Raw genomic sequence first — 19846 nt, 5'->3', positions numbered from 1 at the left:
TGTTGTCTATTTTTTATTTCTTACTGACTGGGTTGGTGATGTCAGGTATCTCATAGACGCGTGACATCACTAACCCCAGGGCTTGATGTCAGGTGACATTACACATCTGGCATCAACCCCATATATTACCCCGTTTGCCACCGCACCAGGGCAACGGGATCAGTTGGGGTGAAGCGCCAGGATTGGCACGTCTAATGGATGCGCCACTTCTGGGGCGGCTGCAGCCTGCTATTTTTAGGCTGGGGAGTGTCCAATAACAGTGGACCTCCCTAGTCTGAGAATATCAGACCCCAGCTGTCCGCATTACCTTGGCTGGTGATCCAATATGGGGGGACCCCACGTTTTTTGTTTTAAATTATTTATTTATTTAATGTAAAATAACAGCGTGGGGTGCCCTCTGTTTTGGATTACCAGCCAAGGTGAAGCTGCCAGCTGTGGTCTGCAGGCTGCAGCCGTCTGCTTTACCCTAGCTGGCTACAAAAGATGGGGGGACCTTACGCCATTTTTTTTTTAATTATTTCTTTATTTTTTGGCTAAATACATAAATACAAGGCTAGGCACCCTTTAGTGCCACATGAAAGTCACTAAAGGGTGCCAGCTTAGAATATGCAGGGGGGTGGGGACATTATATAGGTCTTTCTCATCTATCTATCCATCTTTCCCTCTATCCATTATCTGTCTATCGATTATCTATCTATTATCTATATTATTTATTGCAGTTCAGCATAAAAAAAAACGCAGGGACCAACCTGCGGAAAAAAAACGCGGCAAAACCGCGGCAAAAACGCATGCGTTTTTCCCGCGGTTTTGGTGCAGTTTTTTTACCGCAGGTGCGGTAATCTTCAACTCCCAGAAGTTTCTCAAGACATTTTCTTGAGAAAAATCACTTTTCTAGTGCGCACATAGCCTTAAGCGTGAATGGCCATTTAATCTCAGTGAAGTCCCACAAGTCACCAGGTGAGGACATTATACCTCTTGTATTAAACTCAGGGTACTTGTGCATGGATAGCACATTTATAAAAACATGTCCTTATAGATAATGCATACTTTTTATATCTTTAAAAATGGGGGGAAAAAAGATTTCAAAATTTATATAGAAAAGTTAACGATACTTCTTCCAAATATGCAGAGTGAGTCTATGTATAAATAGGATTGAGATGGAGATAATGTAAAAAGCACATATTCCATAAAACTAACCTCAAAGTTACAAGGGAAGCTTGGAAGATTCCTCAATCAGGGGGTCTGCATCTTTTGCACAGTCTCAATCTCTTCATTTCTGCTTTCATTCTGGATCATGACCCAACGCCATCATAACCCTCCTGTGGAAAGCAAACATATTTATAACAACTTCAGAAGGAATGACTTGTTACAGACACTGATGGCTAATCGCTGCCATAGGCCATCAATGTCCAATCAATGGTGCCTTAGGGGTGCACAACAATCAGGCACATACCATTCTAATTGTCTGCATTCCAAATTGTGAATCTGATATATGTATGCATACAATAATCACATAGTGATCAATAACCAGGACGTGCTCTGATCAATGCAGGAAGAAAAGACTGTTTATTAAAAGGACGTTAGACGTTTTTATACCTGACACTTGGAATCCTTCCAAGGAGCAATACTTAATCACATTACTTCACTTGGTAAATTCCAGAGACTAAAATATAAGAACAAATTTCTTTTAAAATGTCTCTGTATGCATTGCAAATATGGGTGCAAGTGCCATCTTGTCCTGCATTTTGGATATCTTCATATAATCATGTCCATAACAATGGTTATGCAACCACAAATAACACTTCAGATCACCAGAACCAGATGCTCGGGCACTAGGAGCACTGTGTCCCGTTAGTGATTTCTCTGCTCCTATGAGAATTTTTTGGAGACAACAAAGTCAATATTCACTAGAACAGCCTGAATATATGGACTTCAAAATAAAAAGCCAAAAGGGAACAAAAGTAGCACCATGCTTTCTTAGCCCCCTCTCTAATTTCATTGTTGTGATCAGTGATTTTACCATTGATTAGATGTCCACAATTAAGGCCACGTCACACTAAGCAACATCGCTAGCAACATCGCTGCTGAGGCACGACTTTTGTGACGTTGCTAGCGATGTTGTTGTGTGTGACATCCAGCAACAACCTGGCCCCTGCTGTGAGGTCGCTGGTTGTTGCTGAATGTCCTGGACCATTTTTTAGTTGTTGCTGTCCCGCTGTGAAGCACACATCTCTGTGTGTGACAGCGAGACAGCAACAACTAAATGTGCAGGCAGCAGGAGCCAGCTTCTGCGGACGCTGGTAACCACGGTAAACATCGGATAACCAAGAAGCCCTTAACTTGGTTACCCGATGTTTACCTTCGTTACCAGCGTCCGCCGCTCTCAGCTGTCAGTGCCGGCTCCTGCTCCCTGCACACGTAGCTGGAGTACACATGGGGTAATTAACCCGATGTGTACTGTGGCTAGGAATGCAGGGAACAGGGAGCCGGCACTGACAGCTGAAAGCGGCGGACGCTGGTAACGAAGGTAAACATCGGGTAACCAAGGTAAGGGCTTCTTGGTTACCCGATGTTTACTGTGGTTACCATCGTCCGCAGAAGCCGGCTCCTGCTGCCTGCACACGTAGCAGAGTACACATCGGGTAATTAACCCGATGTGTACTGTGGCTAGGTGTGCAGGGAGCCAGCGCTAAGCGGTGTGTGCTGGTAACCAAGGTAAATATCGGGTTGGTTACCAGATATTTACCTTAGTTACCAAGCGCAGCATCGCTTCCACGCGGCGCTGGGGGCTGGTGAGATCTGCCTGTGTGACAAGCTCACCAGCAACCCGTGTAGCGACGCTCCAGCGATCCCTGCCAGGTCAGGTTGCTGGTGGGATCGCTGGAGCGTCGCTTAGTGTGACATCTCGCCAGCGACCTCCTAGCAACTTACCAGCGATCCCTATCAGGTTGTATCGTTGTTGGGATCGCTGGTAAGTTGTTTAGTGTGACTGGGCCTTTAGAGATTAAAAAAGGGCAAACTAATCCAAGTAACCTCTAAATGCAAAAGTGAGCGGTGTCAGATAAACCTTTTAATTTAATATCCTTTGTGAAAAATACAGTGGTATATGGCAGTGTGCATATGGACCATTAAAGGGGTTGTCCACTACTAGGACAACCCCTTCTGCGCTCACTTCCTGTTGCTCATTTGGTCCAAAAGGCATGGAGAAGGAAGCCGGCGCTGATTGGGCGTGGGGATTGCATGGCATCACAACCCCATGTGCGGCCCGGATCAGTGAGCCCAGGCACTGCTGTTAGCCACCTCCTGCACCGGCACCCTATAGGCGTTACTATTTTACCTTTGGGAAACGTGGACTCAAAAGGAGTTGTCCTAGTAGTGGACAACACATTTAAGGCTAATGGTGAGTTGTCATGGATATGCATCCACCTAATCTTATGGCATGTTATTTATTCCTACCAGCGCTTTAAACTTCTATAATTAGGCTCTATTATGTCTCTTAGGTTATTATTTATTCCAAAGCAAAGAAAAAAAAAATTGGTTAACTTTTGAAAACATGATACTGCGCAGTCCTGGATGATATCCGATAAATCTAAAATGTATGTCAGCCAAGTGGTTCTGGGAAGAGCTCTGACATGGGAACAATCGACAGAATCCCACGGGAAAGACATACATGTTTTATCTCTGAAAAGAGCAGCGCAGCACTGCAGAAAGTACGGAGAGGAGTGCCACTCACTGACTTCTGGACACATCTTGCAGCTTAGGAGTCTCGGAAAGCTTAGTAACCGTACATACGTGAGCTGCGAAGGTGGCCATCCAGCTTTCGTACTATCACAAATAAGTCGTCATTCTTTACTATCTTTTTGAAGGCGAAAGGATTAATCCAATAAAGACGGCACGCTCTATAGCTAGGATTTGTCAAAGTCCAAGTCTGACACTGTGACTTGTACGATCAGTAGGGCGAGGAGCGAGGGGTTTTAGGAAAGCGCTTGCTCTTTCAAGTTCCAGGTATTTTGGATAGGGTTTGGATGCTAAGACTCCTGATGATTATTAAGTTGTGCTCGCCTCCAAACACTGAAGAATAGACTTCTGGACCGTTTACGTGTGCCGATACAGGTTGTTAAACTTCTGCAGATCGGATACATCCAAGTTGATCAGCGTTCTTATACTGGCCTTTGTAGACAAACCAAATGAACATTATGTGCACAGAACGATCAGTAAAACAATCATTCTGTGCCCATTGAATATCATTTTATTGGCATGTCATGTTCTGTTAACAAGGAGCAAGGTGCTACCGATAATTTTATTTAATCCTGCTTACAAATCATTGCGCAGAATGATCTGGCATTTCACTTGTTCATTGGATGGTTGCTTGCCTGTTTCAATGAATAGATCGGGAACGCTTGTTTTCCGATTAGCTTGTCTTATATTTCTGCCATCAACACTGACTGAAGTCTACAAATCAAAATATTATATTTGGGAATTGAAAGTTCACAGAAGATGGTCCAACAACTATAATCAAAAAGGCAGTGAGGGAATGCAAAGAACTTTGCTCCTCTGGGCAGTGGACAGCACGCTGAGCTTAAAGGAAACTTGTCAGGTCCCCAGTATACCCAGAACCACAAGCAATTCCATGCACATATCTACAATCCCTGCCTAACTGTCCCTGCATCTAGTAGCATACATAAAGTATTTCTAAACATCCTTTATGAGATGCTAATGAGGGCTGTGACTAGTGTGATAACACGCTCCGGGATCGCCTTTGCTGGGTTCAAAGGGCACGTATTCACCTCAGGCAGACAGCCGAATTCAAGGTGTAACTGACGCTTGGTCAGGTTTATTGCAGTGAAGCATAAACAAAAAGAAAAAAAACACCAACAAAATAAATCCTTGCCTGTCCGGCACTAACTATACACAGTGTTATCCTAACTACCAACTGGAGGGCTTCTCCCTTCCAGCTAAACCATACAAACATCAGGCACTGCTCCTCACAAGTGTCTCCTACACAGCCAGGCTTACTGTGTTCCCAGATGGAGAGCCTCCCCCAACTTCCCAGATTCCTTTTACCTCCGTCCTTCACCTCCCATTAATCCATTAGTAGCCAGGTGATCCTGGCCAGGCTAAGTCACATAGGACCGATACCGGGGTGAGATATACCTGCCCTCATCCACTAATCCCACATGAGTCTCACATATCCCCCCCCTCTGCTCAGACCACCTCGGCTGAGCAACGGCACCCACAAAACAGTGCACACGAGACAGGGCATCAGCATTCCCCATCCGCACCCCCGGGCGGTGCTCCACTGTAAAACGGTAGGCCTGAAGTGCAAGGAACCACCGGGTCACTCGGCCATTCCGTTCCCTATTCAAGTGCATCCACTTGAGAGGGGCATGGTCAGTGATCAGCCGGAACTTCCTTCCAATCAAGTAATATTTAAGGGACTCTAGAGCCCACTTAATGGCTAAGCATTCTTTTTCCACTATGGCATAGTTGCGTTCATGCTTATTAAGTTTCCGACTAAGATAAAGGACCGGATGTTCCTCTCCGTCCTTCAGTTGTGACAATACAGCCCCGATACCGGCATCAGAAGCGTCCGTTTGGACCACGAACTCGCTGCGGAAGTCAGGAGTCATTAGCACAGGTTGAGAGCAAAGAGCTAGTTTTAAGTTATGGAAGGCTTCTTCGGCTGCCGTGGTCCATTTGATCATGACAGAGTCTTTCCCTTTGGTAAGGTCCGTCAGGGGAACAGCGGTAGCCGCAAAATTGGGAATGAACCGTCGGTAGTAGCCGGCTATTCCCAAAAACGCTCTCACCTGCTTCTTGTTGACTGGTTGCGGCCATTTCTGAATGGCTTGTATCTTGTCAATCTGGGGTTTAACAATTCCCCTCCCAATTACGTATCCCAAATACCGGGCTTCTTCCAGCCCGATATGACATTTCTTGGGGTTTGCTGTTAGACCCGCCTCCCGCAGGTCCTCAATCACAGCCTCTAGTTTCTGGAGGTGCGTCTCCCAGTCCAGGCTGTATATGACTATGTCATCCAAATACGCAGAAGCATAGTGCCTATGGGGCCTCAGGACTCGGTCCATCAACCTTTGAAAGGTTGCCGGTGCCCCGTGTAGTCCAAACGGCATATACACATACTGGTATAAACCTTCCGGTGTAGAAAACGCGGTTTTCTCTTTAGCGGCCTCTGTTAGCGGGATCTGCCAATAGCCCTTCGTTAAGTCTAGGGTCGTGATATACCGGGCTTTTCCAAGCCGATCTATTAATTCGTCGACCCGTGGCATAGGGTATGCATCAAATTTGGAGACCGCATTTAATCTCCTGAAGTCATTGCAGAATCTAATGGAGCCGTCTGGTTTCGGTATTAACACAATCGGACTCGACCAGGCGCTATGCGATTCCTCGATTACACCTAACTCTAACATGGTCTTCACTTCTCGGGAGACAGCTTCCCGCCGAGCCTCCGGTATTCGGTAGGGCTTTACCTGAACTGTTACCCCAGGCTCTGTTATGATGTCATGTTTAATGAGAGTGGTCTGCCCGGGCTTTTCCGAGAAAAACTCGTGATTGTTGATTACAAACTGCTTGACGTCGGTCTTTTGCCGCTCCGACAGAGTCTCCGCCGTCCCGACATCCGGTATGGTCTGCTTGCAGACCGGAAGGGCCAGACCTGCTGACAGAGCTGGACGGTCCTTCCAGGGTTTTATCAGATTCACGTGATAAATCTGTTCAGGCTTCCTTTTACCAGCCTGGTACACTTTGTAGTTTACCTCACCCACCCGTTCCTTAATTTCAAAGGGGCCTTGCCACTTTGCCAGAAATTTGCTTTCTGCCGTGGGGACCAGGATCAACACCCTATCTCCGGGTGCAAAAGTACGGATCTTGGCCCCCCTATCATAAATCCTTTTCTGTGCTCCTTGAGCCTGTATCATATGCTCTTTAACGATGGGCATCACCGCCGCAATACGGTCCTGCATTTGGGTTACATGGTCTATTACGCTTTTGAACGGGGTGACCTGTCCCTCCCAGGTTTCTTTAGCGACATCTAACAGTCCACGGGGACGTCGGGCGTACAGAAGCTCGAAAGGAGAGAACCCGGTGGAAGACTGGGGCACCTCCCGGATGGCAAAAAGCAAATACGGGAGTAAGTAGTCCCAGTTCTTCCCGTCCTTGTCTATCGCCTTACGGAGCATCTGTTTCAAAGTTTTGTTAAACCGTTCGACCAGTCCGTCCGTTTGAGGGTGATACACGGAGGTGCGTAACTGTGCTATTTGTAACAGCCTGCAGAGTTCTTTCATTACTTTAGACATAAAGGGGGTTCCTTGGTCTGTGAGTATTTGTTTTGGGACACCAACCCGACTAAACACATGGACCAGCTCCTTGGCAATGGTCTTGGTGGCCGTGTTACGCAAAGGGATGGCCTCGGGGTAACGAGTGGCATAATCCAAGATGACAAGGATGTGCTGGTGTCCTCGTGCAGACTTGGGGAGGGGTCCAACTAAATCCATCCCAATTCTCTCAAATGGGATCTCGATGATAGGCAGAGGTACTAAGGGGCTACAGAAACGGGGCCTAGGCGCAGACATTTGGCAGTCGGGACAAGACTCGCAATAGGTGCGAATATCGTGATGCATGCCGGGCCAAACAAAACAGTGTAATATCCTTTCGGTAGTTTTCTGGACCCCCAGGTGTCCCCCCATCATGTGTCCGTGTGCCAGGTCCAGCACTCTCCGCCTGTAGGCTCTCGGCACAACCAATCGTTGTACTGTGTCATCCCCCTTCTTCTCTATCTGATAGAGAAAGTCATTCTCCAGGGCCATGTAGGGGTAAGCCAGCCTAGTACCTGCATCCACCTGCACCCCGTTTATCATTTTAACATTTTTTATAGCCTGAGTAAGGGTAGGATCTCTCATTTGCTCACTTTGGAAGTCATCTTTCTGGACTTCCAAATTCAGCCAAGAGGAAGGGGGACAGCCACCCGTGTCCGCCTCTGCCCTGGGTTCATCGGAATCACCCGCCAGAACTGAAAAGGGGAACTGGGGGTTGTTTTCAGCGGATTCCTCCTCTGAACCCTCTTGTGGGGCATCCTCTAGTGGCTCCGGGCCCACACAAGGTGTGGGAGAAGGATCATCCGTGCGGCTACCCTGGGGTACTAATTGGTTCTCCCACAACTGCCAGAAGTGGGGAAAATCCCTGCCCAAAATGATATCATGCAATAGTGCTGGTACTAGTCCCACCTTATGATGCACAGACCCATAGGGCGTAGTAATGCAGGAGACCGTTGTGAGGTACGAGCAGGTGTCTCCATGCACACATGTCACAGAAAATTTATCTGACGGTCCCATCGGGACTGTTACCAGACTGGCCTTTACCAGAGTCACCACACTCCCCGAGTCCAACAGCGCAACAACAGTATTGCCATCAATGGACACTTCACACAGGTGTTTTTTCATATCGCCTTGACATGCAGCAACACACACTACCCGTGCAACCATAGCCCTGCGTTTTTCAAAGTCCGTGACATCACACTGCATCGGTTCTGCAGTTACTGGACAGTTTGCAGCAATGTGGCCCAACTCCTGGCAGCGGAAACACCTCACGGGCCCCTTGCTGAGACCATAGTTTGGCACCTTAGCCCTCACAGGGCCAGCAGTCCTGTTTTCCTCCTCCACTGCCTTAGGATATTTTCCTCCTCCCCATGACCCTGGAACAGTCTTACCAGATCCTCGTCGAGAAGGGGAAGAGCGAGGATGTGTAGCATCGTCCATAAGTCCTTCTGCCAAGGAATAACGCTCCACTAGATCCACTAGCTGATCCGCTGTCGTGGGGTTTCCATGGCTTACCCACCTCTTCAGAGATGGCGGTAGAGCTCTTAGGTATTTATCCAGAACGATTCTTTGTACCATCTCTGGCGCCGTCAAAACCTCGGGCTGTAGCCATTTCTTGGTCAAGTGAATGAGGTCAAACATCTGTGACCGCGGTGGTTTATCGGGCTGATAAGTCCATTGATGAACTCTCTGTGCTCGCACGGCCGTCGTCACTCCCAGCCGGGCAAGGATCTCGGCTTTTAGTTTATCAAAGTCATGCGCTGCTTCAGGCTCAAGATCAAAGTAGGCTTTTTGGGCCTCACCTGCCAGAAACGGTGCAAGCAAGTCGGCCCATCGCTCCTTTGGCCACTTTTCCCGCTCCGCCGTCCGTTCAAACGTGGTCAGGTAAGCTTCCACATCGTCCTCTGTGGTTAATTTCTGCCAGCACCGACTCACATGAATCACCCTCTGGTCAGCCTCCGCATTATTCTCCGGTACGGTCGCCAGACGCTGCGCCACCTGCTGCAAAAGTTGGCGGTCTTTAACCGTCGATTCCACCAGTTCCTTCAACTGTGCCGACATCAAGCGATTAGCCTCCTGCTGCACAGCTGCGGATTGTACCAGCGCTTTCACCACGTCATCCATTATGATGCGCTGTAACGTGCTGCCCGCATTCTCCACCACAATGTGATAACACGCTCCGGGATCGCCTTTGCTGGGTTCAAAGGGCACGTATTCACCTCAGGCAGACAGCCGAATTCAAGGTGTAACTGACGCTTGGTCAGGTTTATTGCAGTGAAGCATAAACAAAAAGAAAAAAAACACCAACAAAATAAATCCTTGCCTGTCCGGCACTAACTATACACAGTGTTATCCTAACTACCAACTGGAGGGCTTCTCCCTTCCAGCTAAACCATACAAACATCAGGCACTGCTCCTCACAAGTGTCTCCTACACAGCCAGGCTTACTGTGTTCCCAGATGGAGAGCCTCCCCCAACTTCCCAGATTCCTTTTACCTCCGTCCTTCACCTCCCATTAATCCATTAGTAGCCAGGTGATCCTGGCCAGGCTAAGTCACATAGGACCGATACCGGGGTGAGATATACCTGCCCTCATCCACTAATCCCACATGAGTCTCACACTAGTCATAGGGATGTTTCCTGGCTAGTCGGCCCACCTGTGGGCATGATAACCTGCTTTACAAATGCCTAGTGTCATGGCAGCGTGATACAAAGAGCGCGACTTTGTACCCGTCAGTATTGAGCTTCTTTGATGCCGGGTGTATGCCTACCCGACTTAAAAGACACTCACTGCCCATGATCAGAAGTCGTTCGCTCTTCAAGTTATGCACAATACTCCTCTCTGAAGCCAGGACACATACACCCGGCTTCAGAGTAGTGCGCATGACCGGAAGTGAGCGTCTTTGAAGTTGGGTACACATACACCCGGTGCCAAAAAAGTGCAATGCTGATGGGTACAAAGTTGTGCGCATGCGCGGCGTTGTATCACACTGCCATGACGCTGGCTGGTGTATGCGTTCCCAACTTCTAAGGATCTGTTTATGTATGCTACTAGTTACAGGGACAGTTAGGCAGGAAATATAGCTATATGGAGATAAGGTATGGACACCAGTGACTATGCAAGGGGAATACATGTAATAGCAGAAACTGCTGTGTGAATACTGACATGAAAAATTCAATAGCTATATGTAAGAATGAAATGGGAAAAATGGAATCTGCATTACTGCCATGAATATATGAATAAAGAGAAATTTAGCTACTGAATTGATCAATACAATAGAGCCCCAACACTACGCCAAAGTATTTCTCTACGTTGGGGTCCCTAGCTTGTGTGTGTCCTCTCATGCAGTTAAAAAACTTACCGTGTATGGGACGCTGAGACCCAGGCTATATATACGTATTATGTGGATTGGCAATAGGTGTGAATGGGGTGGGTTCACAAACGAAAAACTACTAACAAATAAGGAATAACGTTTGGAACTCCATTCTATGTCTGAACTGGGTGCAAAAACCTAGTTTATTTAGGTTTTTGCACCCAGTTCAGACATAGAATGGAGTTCCAAATGTTATTCCTTATTTGTAGGCAGGAAATATAGATCTGCACCTGACTGGTTCAGTTTAATGAAAATGTCTGTTTATTATCCATATGATAGTACAGATTGGTAATGAAGCACTTTGTTGTACACAACCGAGAAGAAAAATAAAAATCTATGCATCGATATGAGGTACTGCAGTGACCCCATAGAGGTGGGTTAGAGCCTTATTACCTTGTTTTGTTGGCACAAGTTTACGCTATAGCAGGCAATGTGATAGCATGCTATAAGTTACTATTCAAAACCTTGTCATTTTAGCATTAATGCTGCCCCAGTGGTCCCCAAAGTCCATCAAATGGTCACCTGCCGTATATTATTCAGGGAACTGCTGCAGCCCTTCACTGGCCACAGGAGCAATGTTGGCACACGTGGCCGCTGAGATCAGCGATTAGCCATAATGGTTAGGTAAATTATGTAGTATTTATTAGTTAATTGGAAAATTTGATCAAATCTGATAACACCCTTAAAGATGGACTTAGTTGCTGTGGCAAACAAGATCACTTTTTTCTAGAAATAGTGAAGCATGAAGCCCAAAAAATGAAATTTTATTTTTAAATATAGAATTCTGAAGAAACATAAATATTTTAGGTCATAGAACTGGGCAACATCTGCTTGTGTCATCCTGTGCGGAATTACCAGATAATCTACATTTCATCTGTCTGCAGGAATTAGGATGTTTCCAGTAAGACAAATTCCCACAGGTCCCTACAAAATATTATAGATAAACAATCCAAAAAAAACCAAAACCCAACATCAACTGAAAAGGGCCACAATGGAAGAATACATACTTGGTATTGCAACACCATGGGATTCATCAGGGAATATTCTGACTACTTAGAGTTTTGTTTCTATGTGTTCAGACAGTAGTAATTGTTGAAATTTCATTAGAAGATTATTTTAGTGAAATGTTAAGTCTTTGAATTTATGACAAAGGCTCACCCCCCCACCTCCGACGACACCATGCCAGATGCAGCCCCAAAATATAACCAGCCTCCTCCATGTTTCACAGTAGGTACAATGTTCTTTCCTTTGTAGGTTTCATTTTTGCCTTTGTGAACAGAAACCTGATGTGATTTGCCCAAAACATCCAGTTTTGTCTCATCTGTCTGAAGGATATTTTATGATTCGCTTTCAACACTAGCTTCCTCCTTGGTCGTCTCCATGAAGGTTATCTTTGCCAAGACAGTGATAGATCGTGCAAACTGACACTGATGTACCTTGACTTTGGAGTTCACTTCTAATCTCTTTGGAAGTTGTTCTGGTTCTTTTGTTACCATTATCCATCTGATCAAATTTCCTCTTGTGGCCACTTTCACGGAGGTTGGCTAGAGTCACAGAGCCTAAACTTCTGGAAAAAAATAATGTGAATATATGCAACTGTAGTAGCAGGAATATCAAGCTGTTTGGAGATGGTCTTTTAGCCTTCCTTTAACAGGTTTGTCTATAATTTTCTTTCTAATCTCCTGAAAGAATTCTCTCCTTTTCTTTCATTGGTCCATGTGCAGTGTGGTACAGACCATGATAACAAACAGCACAGTGACTACTTTTCACCCTAAATAGGCAGACTGATTACAGTGTGCAGATACCTGGGATGCTAATTACAGGACAAACCTTAGTTTAATATGTCTCTATTGTCAAATTATTTTTAACCTTTTTTAGGAGTACCATCATTTTTTTCAGGCCATTATTATTAATTTTCCTGTTGAACCACAATTCAAATGTAATTTCTTATTTTCAGTAGTTCACATTCAGTAACATTTAAACTGAAAATGACTTGTGAGTTTCAAGTTTATTCAGTAACCATAGTGGGCATTTATTACTTTCACAGAAGGGTGCCAACAATTTTATCCACGTGTATACATTCATGCAATTCCTTTGAAGTTGGACTCCTTTCTATACCAAAGTATTCTTGAATCAAATGTGAGGCCATCTATCCAAAAGCTAATTTTTGGCCGAAACTGGGTAATGCAACAGGACAATAATGGCCAAAAAAAGAAAAAGAAATCAAAAAAGGTGTGGTAATGGCCTGGTTAAAATCCAGAATCAACTAAACAGAAATGCTGTAGCAGCATCTTCAGAGATTTGTGCAAAAACAGATGCCCCTAAACCTCAGATGATCTACAGCAATGTTGTACAGAGTAGGTCAAAATTTCTCCACACTGATGCGAGAGACTGAAAGTCATTTAGAACATGATTATTTCAGGTAACTGCTGCTAACCATGGTTTTACAAGCTGCAGATTAGTAATGAGCGAGCGTGCTCGCCACTGTTCTTTACTCGATCGAGCATCGAGGTTTTCGGACGTGCATCGAGCATCAGGGTTTTTGGACGTGCATCGAGCATCGGGGTTTTCGGACGTGCATCGAGCATCGGGGTTTTCGGACGTGCATCGAGCATCGGGGTTTTCAGACGTGCATCGAGCATCGGGGTTTTCAGACGTGCATCGAGCATCGGGGTTTTCAGACGTGCATCAAGCATCAGGGTTTTCGGACGTGCATCGAGCATCAGGGTTTTCGGACGTGCATCGAGCATCAGGGTTTTCGGACGTGCATCGAGCATCAGGGTTTTCGGACGTGCATCGAGCATCAGGGTTTTCGGACGTGCATCGAGCATCAGGGTTTTCGGACGTGCATCGAGCATCGGGGTTTTCGGACGTGCATCGAGCATCGGGGTTTTCGGACGTGCATCGAGCATCGGGGTTTTCGGACGTGCATCGAGCATCGGGGTTTTCGGACGTGCATCGAGCATCCGGGTTTTCGGACGTGCATCGAGCATCCGGGTTTTCGGACGTGCATCGAGCATCCGGGTTTTCGGACGTGCATCGAGCATCGGGGTTTTCGGACGTGCATCGAGCATCCGGGTTTTCGGACGTGCATCGAGCATCCGGGTTTTCGGACGTGCATCGAGCATCCGGGTTTTCGGACGTGCATCGAGCATCCGGGTTTTCGGACGTGGATCGAGCATCCGGGTTTTCGGACGTGGATCAAGCATCCGGGTTTTCGGACGTGGATCGAGCATCCGGGTTTTCGGACGTGGATCGAGCATCCGGGTTTTCGGACGTGGATCGAGCATCCGGGTTTTCGGACGTGGATCGAGCATCCGGGTTTTCGGACGTGCATCGAGCATCAGGGTTTTCGGACGTGCATCGAGCATCAGGGTTTTCAGACGTGCATCGAGCATCAGGGTTTTCGAGCATGGATCGAGCATCAAGGTTTTTGGACGTGCATCGAGCATCCGGGTTTTCGGACGTGGATCGAGCATCCGGGTTTTCGGACGTGGATCGAGCATCCGGGTTTTCGGACGTGGATCAAGCATCCGGGTTTTCGGACGTGCATCGAGCATCCGGGTTTTCGGACGTGCATCGAGCATCAGGGTTTTCAGACGTGCATCGAGCATCAGGGTTTTCGAGCATGGATCGAGCATCAAGGTTTTTGGACGTGCATCGAGCATAAGGGTTTTCGGACGTGGATCGAGCATCAGGGTTTTCAGATGTGCATCGAGCATCAGGGTTTTCAGATGTGCATCGAGCATCAGGGTTTTCAGATGTGCATCGAGCATCAGGGTTTTCAGATGTGCATCGAGCATCAGGGTTTTCAGATGTGCATCGAGCATCAGGGTTTTCAGATGTGCATCGAGCATCAGGGTTTTCAGATGTGCATCGAGCATCAGGGTTTTCAGATGTGCATCGAGCATCAGGGTTTTCAGATGTGCATCGAGCATCAGGGTTTTCAGATGTGCATCGAGCATCAGGGTTTTCAGATGTGCATCGAGCATCAGGGTTTTCAGATGTGCATCGAGCATCAGGGTTTTCAGATGTGCATCGAGCATCAGGGTTTTCAGATGTGCATCGAGCATCAGCGTTTTCGGGCATGAATCAAGTACCAAGTATAATGAAAGTGAATAGAAAACTCAAGCATTTTTATTGAGTAAAGGGTGCTTTACAAGCTGCGACATCGCTACCGATATTTCGTCGGGGTCACGTTGTTAGTGACGCACATCCGGTGCCGGTAGTGACATCACAGCGTGTGACACCAAGGAGCGACGATCAACGATTGCAAAATCGTTCAAAAACGGTGATCGTTGACACGTCGCTCCTTTCCTTAATATCGTTGCTGCCACAGGTACGATGTTGTTCCTCGTTCCTGCGGCAGCACACATCGCTATGTGTGACACCGCAGGAGTGACAAACATCTCCTTACCTGCATCCACCGGCAATGCGGAAGGAAGAAGGTGGGCGGGATGTTATGTCCCGCTCATCTCCGCCCCTCCACTTCTATTGGCTGGCCGCTTAGTGACGCCGCAGTGACGTCGCTATGACGCCGAATGCACCTCCCCCTTGAGTGAGGGATTTTTCGGCAGTCACAGCGACGTCGCTGACAAGCTATGTGCGTGTGACGCTGCCGTAGCGATAATGTTCGCTACGGCAGCGAGCACCAAATGTTGCACGAACGACTGGGGCGGGTGCTATCACGCTCGACATCGCTAATAATCGCTAGCGATGTCGCAGCGTGTAAAGCTCCCTTAACAAGCAGTGGCGAGCACACTCTCTCATTACTACTGGTGATTCATAGGCTTTTCACATAATGCTCCTGCATTTTGGCACATAAATAATGACACTGTTTAATTTATCATTTGCTGCTGTACATCTAAGATTGTAATTGCTTAATTTTAAAGACCTTCTAAGTAACAGATGTTTTTATGTCCCAATATACAGTAAGGTGTACCAAGTGTCTTAGTACATACCAAGAAGGTGTACTAAGTTTCTCATCATTGTATATTGGGCATGTTTTGTGGAGCCCTGCTGTTCCTTGGAAGTTGGCCACAGATTTCTCATGTGAGAAGAAAGATTTATTGCGTTTATGGAAGCGATGAGAAACGGATTACAGCTTTGTAATAGAGGCTGACCATGAAGCCGCAAAGGAGATAAAAAAAAATAAAATCTTGGCGAGAACATGTTGCTGATCCAGATAAAAAGGAATGGATCTGCTCACATTCATGACAACCCTCACTTGAGTCGGCCTGTCCAGATAACGAATACTATTTAATTCCATGTTTTGGGATTACCGTACTAAGGTTACAAACAACTACGAAAGCAACAACAAAGCGTAAAAGCAAGTATCTAGTGTCCAAACTTCATTTTAACATAAGCTGGATTATGGTATGAAAATGTTTTTTGTTTTTTTTTTAAATAGATAAAACCTTGACATGCGATATAGATCAGCAAGACTCCCCATCTATACGACACCATTAGAAGTGCTGCCTCATCCAGGGCCTATTGAGTTATTCAGAAATTATAGAGCGGAGTTTCCCTTTTAAGCCAGTGCATCACACATCACATGGGCAGCACACATTCATTTAAATAGACATTTTGTAATATTAGATGTAATTTTGTCAGCAGGGGCGTAAAAATCACTATCGCAGGGTTCGTGACTGCGACCAGGCTTGGAGGTGCAGGTGGCCCGCACCTGCCTCCAGCACCTGTTTCAGCTGCATGTGTGTCCGAGGGCACGCATCCAGCTGAAATACATCGCAGCATAGAGACCTGTGCTGACCACCAATTAAGGCTATGAATATTCACCGTTACCTACGTCCATAATCCTGGGCATGGGGAGCAGTGAATATTCTGACACAGCTGACAGCACTGTAAGTGGATGCATATGATAGCGACGTCATGCACTGCGCCGCTTACACGCTGGTCAGTTGCTATCGCCGGAGGGTGACACTGGGGGAGTGGCAGGAAGGCGAGTATAATCATTTAGGGTTTGTTTTTGTTTTTTTTTAACTGTGTGCGGCACACTGGGGGATCATAATTACCAGGATGCGGACATATACTAGGATGGGGCTATATACCAAGAAGCAGCCAGGATGGGGACATGATGATGCCATATATACCAGGATGGGACATGATGAGGCCATATATACCAGAAACATCTGCGGACACAGGACATCACTAGTCTCTCACACTGCTTTGGCCCACTCTTCTTACAGTCCCTTCCGCAGTTCTTTGACTGTTGTGGGTTTCGTGGCCATAACTGTGTCACCAAGGATTTTCTAGAGGTTTTCTATTGGGTTTAGATCAGGACTCTGGGCTTGTCATTTCATTGTTTCAATGTTTTCTGTTTCAAGGAACTGCTTTACACATTTTGCGATGTGACAGGGGCATTGTCCTGCATGAAAATTGCTGGCTGATTGAATGATCAATGCAAGTGAGGAGCCACATGTTGTGAAGAAGGTTCTGATACACACTTGTATTCACTCTGCCATGTAGCTGTATGAGAGGTCCAACTCTTGCTGCAGAAAACATTCCCCAAACCATGACACTTCCTCCACGACCTTTCAATGACTTCTTACTCTCACTTTGTCGATGAACATAAGGTTTCCCATCAGACCCAAATACATTAAACTTGTTTCATCACTAGAATCAACTGTGGACCACTTCTCCTCTGCCCACACAACATGCTCCTCACCAAAAGGTGAGTCTAGCCTTTTGATTCTTTCTGCTAATGAAAGATTTGGTCACTGCAGAGTTGGCTTTCAGTCCAAATGCTCTTAAATGTTGTGATCCAGTATGATGAGGCAGATCCTTACCCTGTTCAGGGCTAAATTGGTCAGCAATTTCAGCTGCAGTATTGAAACGATTACTCGTGGAGATTCTCTGCATTATCCTGACCTCTCTTGCATTTGTCTTTGGAGGGTGGCCAGCCTTCTTGTGGGACTTGGAAGAGTTTGTGATGTTGAAAAGATGCAATATTCTCGAAATCACAGACTTGGAACGACCATCTTCTCTTGCTATGGCTGATAGGGTCACCCCTTTGGCCTTTATGTGGACAACCTGGTGCTGAAGGGTTTCAGTCACTTTGGAACGGCACACCATTTTTACAAAGTCAGTGGAAACTGGAAAGTTAGGCTGCCAGGTACATAAGGTTTGTTGAATAATGAAGGAAATCAGCACCAGGTGCCAAGTTAACACCAAAAGCTTGCAGGTATCTGAAAGTGTTCTCTAATTTTATTCAGTGTTCTTTTTTATTTATCTCATTACATTTTTATTATGTGATTTACAATAAATTCAATTTATGAGAGAGACTTACAATACTGCGAGTTTACTCATGTTAGGGATATAATCACATAGGACTACACAATGACCAACATTTAGGAAAATGTGTGTTGTTCTCTAATTTTGATCTGTAGTGTATATACTTACTCCATTACGGAAAGACTGCAGAAGATTTGTGAACCTGCTAGATTGGGAGATGTAATATTACATGGCAATAACCAACAAGTGCTTGAAGGCTTGTTCTGCTGGATAATGGAAAATATCACAAGACTACAAACAATAACATGAGGAGCAAACTGTTCCAGCCATAGAGCCTAATGTGTGTATTGTGTATTACGTAACGGTTACAATACACGGATAGAAAGATAGAAATCAATAAAAAAAATAAACACAACCTGGGCTGTAAGCCAGAGAACCGGGATGCAGCCATTGCGCCAAGTACCAGCTGACCACTAATATGTAACCAGTATTTGAATACAGCACGTAAAAGGGGTTTTTACAAAAAAAATTTTCTACCTTTTCTTCTTCCCCAAAAAGTAATAATCCAAGTAGGTTAATTGCTGGTGCAGTGATGCCTTCGTGCTGCCATCAATATTACAAGCATGGCAGGACCTGCAAAGGGCAAGTTTACCTAATTTTATTACATTTATTGAGGGAAACATCTGCAGTAAGGAAAATAGAACCCAGAAAACTTCTTAAAAGGGAATGTGTTACCAGGTTTATGCAACCTAATCAGTATAACGTAGAAACACAAACCCTAATTCCAGCGGTATGTCACTTACTGGGCTGCTGAATGTAGTTTTAATAAAATGACTGTTTTATCAGCAGGAGATTATCATTGGAGGAATAACAAACTTGCTACCAAGTAGTCCAGCAAATTCATGAGCTCTGTATAACCTCGCCCACACCACTGATTAGCAGCTTTCTGTGTACACTGTACATGAGCAGACAGCTGTCAATCAGTGGTGTGGACCGGGTTATACAGAGCTCAGCATTCAGAGAGCTGCTAGACCTGCAACAGATACCGTAAATCAGGAATTTATCAAAACGACAGCATGTAGCTCAACAGGTGACAGAAGACACTTTGCTGGAACCGGGTGACTTCTTTCTATATGTAGCTACATACCTGTATTACAGTCCTATTTAATTGTATAGTTAAAGAGGTGGTTCACTACTTAGGTTTCATAAGCACACCGATATGTTGAGAAACAAGGTTTCTTTCAAATATTTTGTGTTTACAATAGTGCCTGTGAGCGGCGCTACCGCGATCCGCTCATCCTCTTCGCATGACCTTCTCCCTGACTTCTGATGTCCGGTGACGTCACGTCAACTTCCAGTTGACGTGACATCACCGCAGCCGACCCCTTTTTGTCAGTGAGTCACTGGCTGTGGGTTGCGTTTCACCACTTGTCACAGCCGAGCATCGCTCCGGCTTGCGGCGCTCTTCAGCGAAGGAGAGTGCAGTGAAATGCTGGGCTGTGATGAGCGGTGAAACGCCAGCCACAGCCCAGTGACTCAGGAAGACTGGGGCCGGCCGCAGGGATGTCAGCTCAACTGAAAGTTGACCGGACATCACAGGACATGGAGCCTGGGGGTCTCGTGATGGGAATGAGCGGACCGCTACAGAGCCGCTCACAGGCAGTATTGCCAACACAAGGTACTTAAGAGAATCCTTGTTTCTCAACATAATATTGATGTTCCTATTAAAACTAAGTAGTGAACCACCACTTTAAGGAAATCTGCCACATTGAACATACAGTCTCAGAGGATTATAGAGCTGTAGAGGTGTAAAGCCACCACCACTGGAGCAGTGGACACCTGCCATGTGAAGTGATGGATAGCACTTCTCTATCCGGCATCTTGGTTGAA

At 46.1% G+C, this 19846-nt stretch overlaps 1 protein-coding gene across 1 annotated transcript in view; it reads right to left on the bottom strand.

The window, feature by feature from the left end:
- Positions 1–19846, bottom strand: part of LRRC8B (leucine rich repeat containing 8 VRAC subunit B) — a 51850-nt gene that overhangs the window by 13146 nt on the left and 18858 nt on the right. The window contains exon 2 of the mRNA XM_075322304.1: positions 1198–1319. The gene's annotated coding sequence lies outside the window, so the exon portion shown is untranslated. The remainder of the gene's footprint in view (positions 1–1197; positions 1320–19846) is intronic.

This window comes from Anomaloglossus baeobatrachus, chromosome 8 (assembly GCF_048569485.1).
Source record: "Anomaloglossus baeobatrachus isolate aAnoBae1 chromosome 8, aAnoBae1.hap1, whole genome shotgun sequence".
NCBI classification, from domain to species: domain Eukaryota; kingdom Metazoa; phylum Chordata; class Amphibia; order Anura; family Aromobatidae; genus Anomaloglossus; species Anomaloglossus baeobatrachus.
This window is presented reverse-complemented; position numbering and strand designations above follow the sequence as displayed.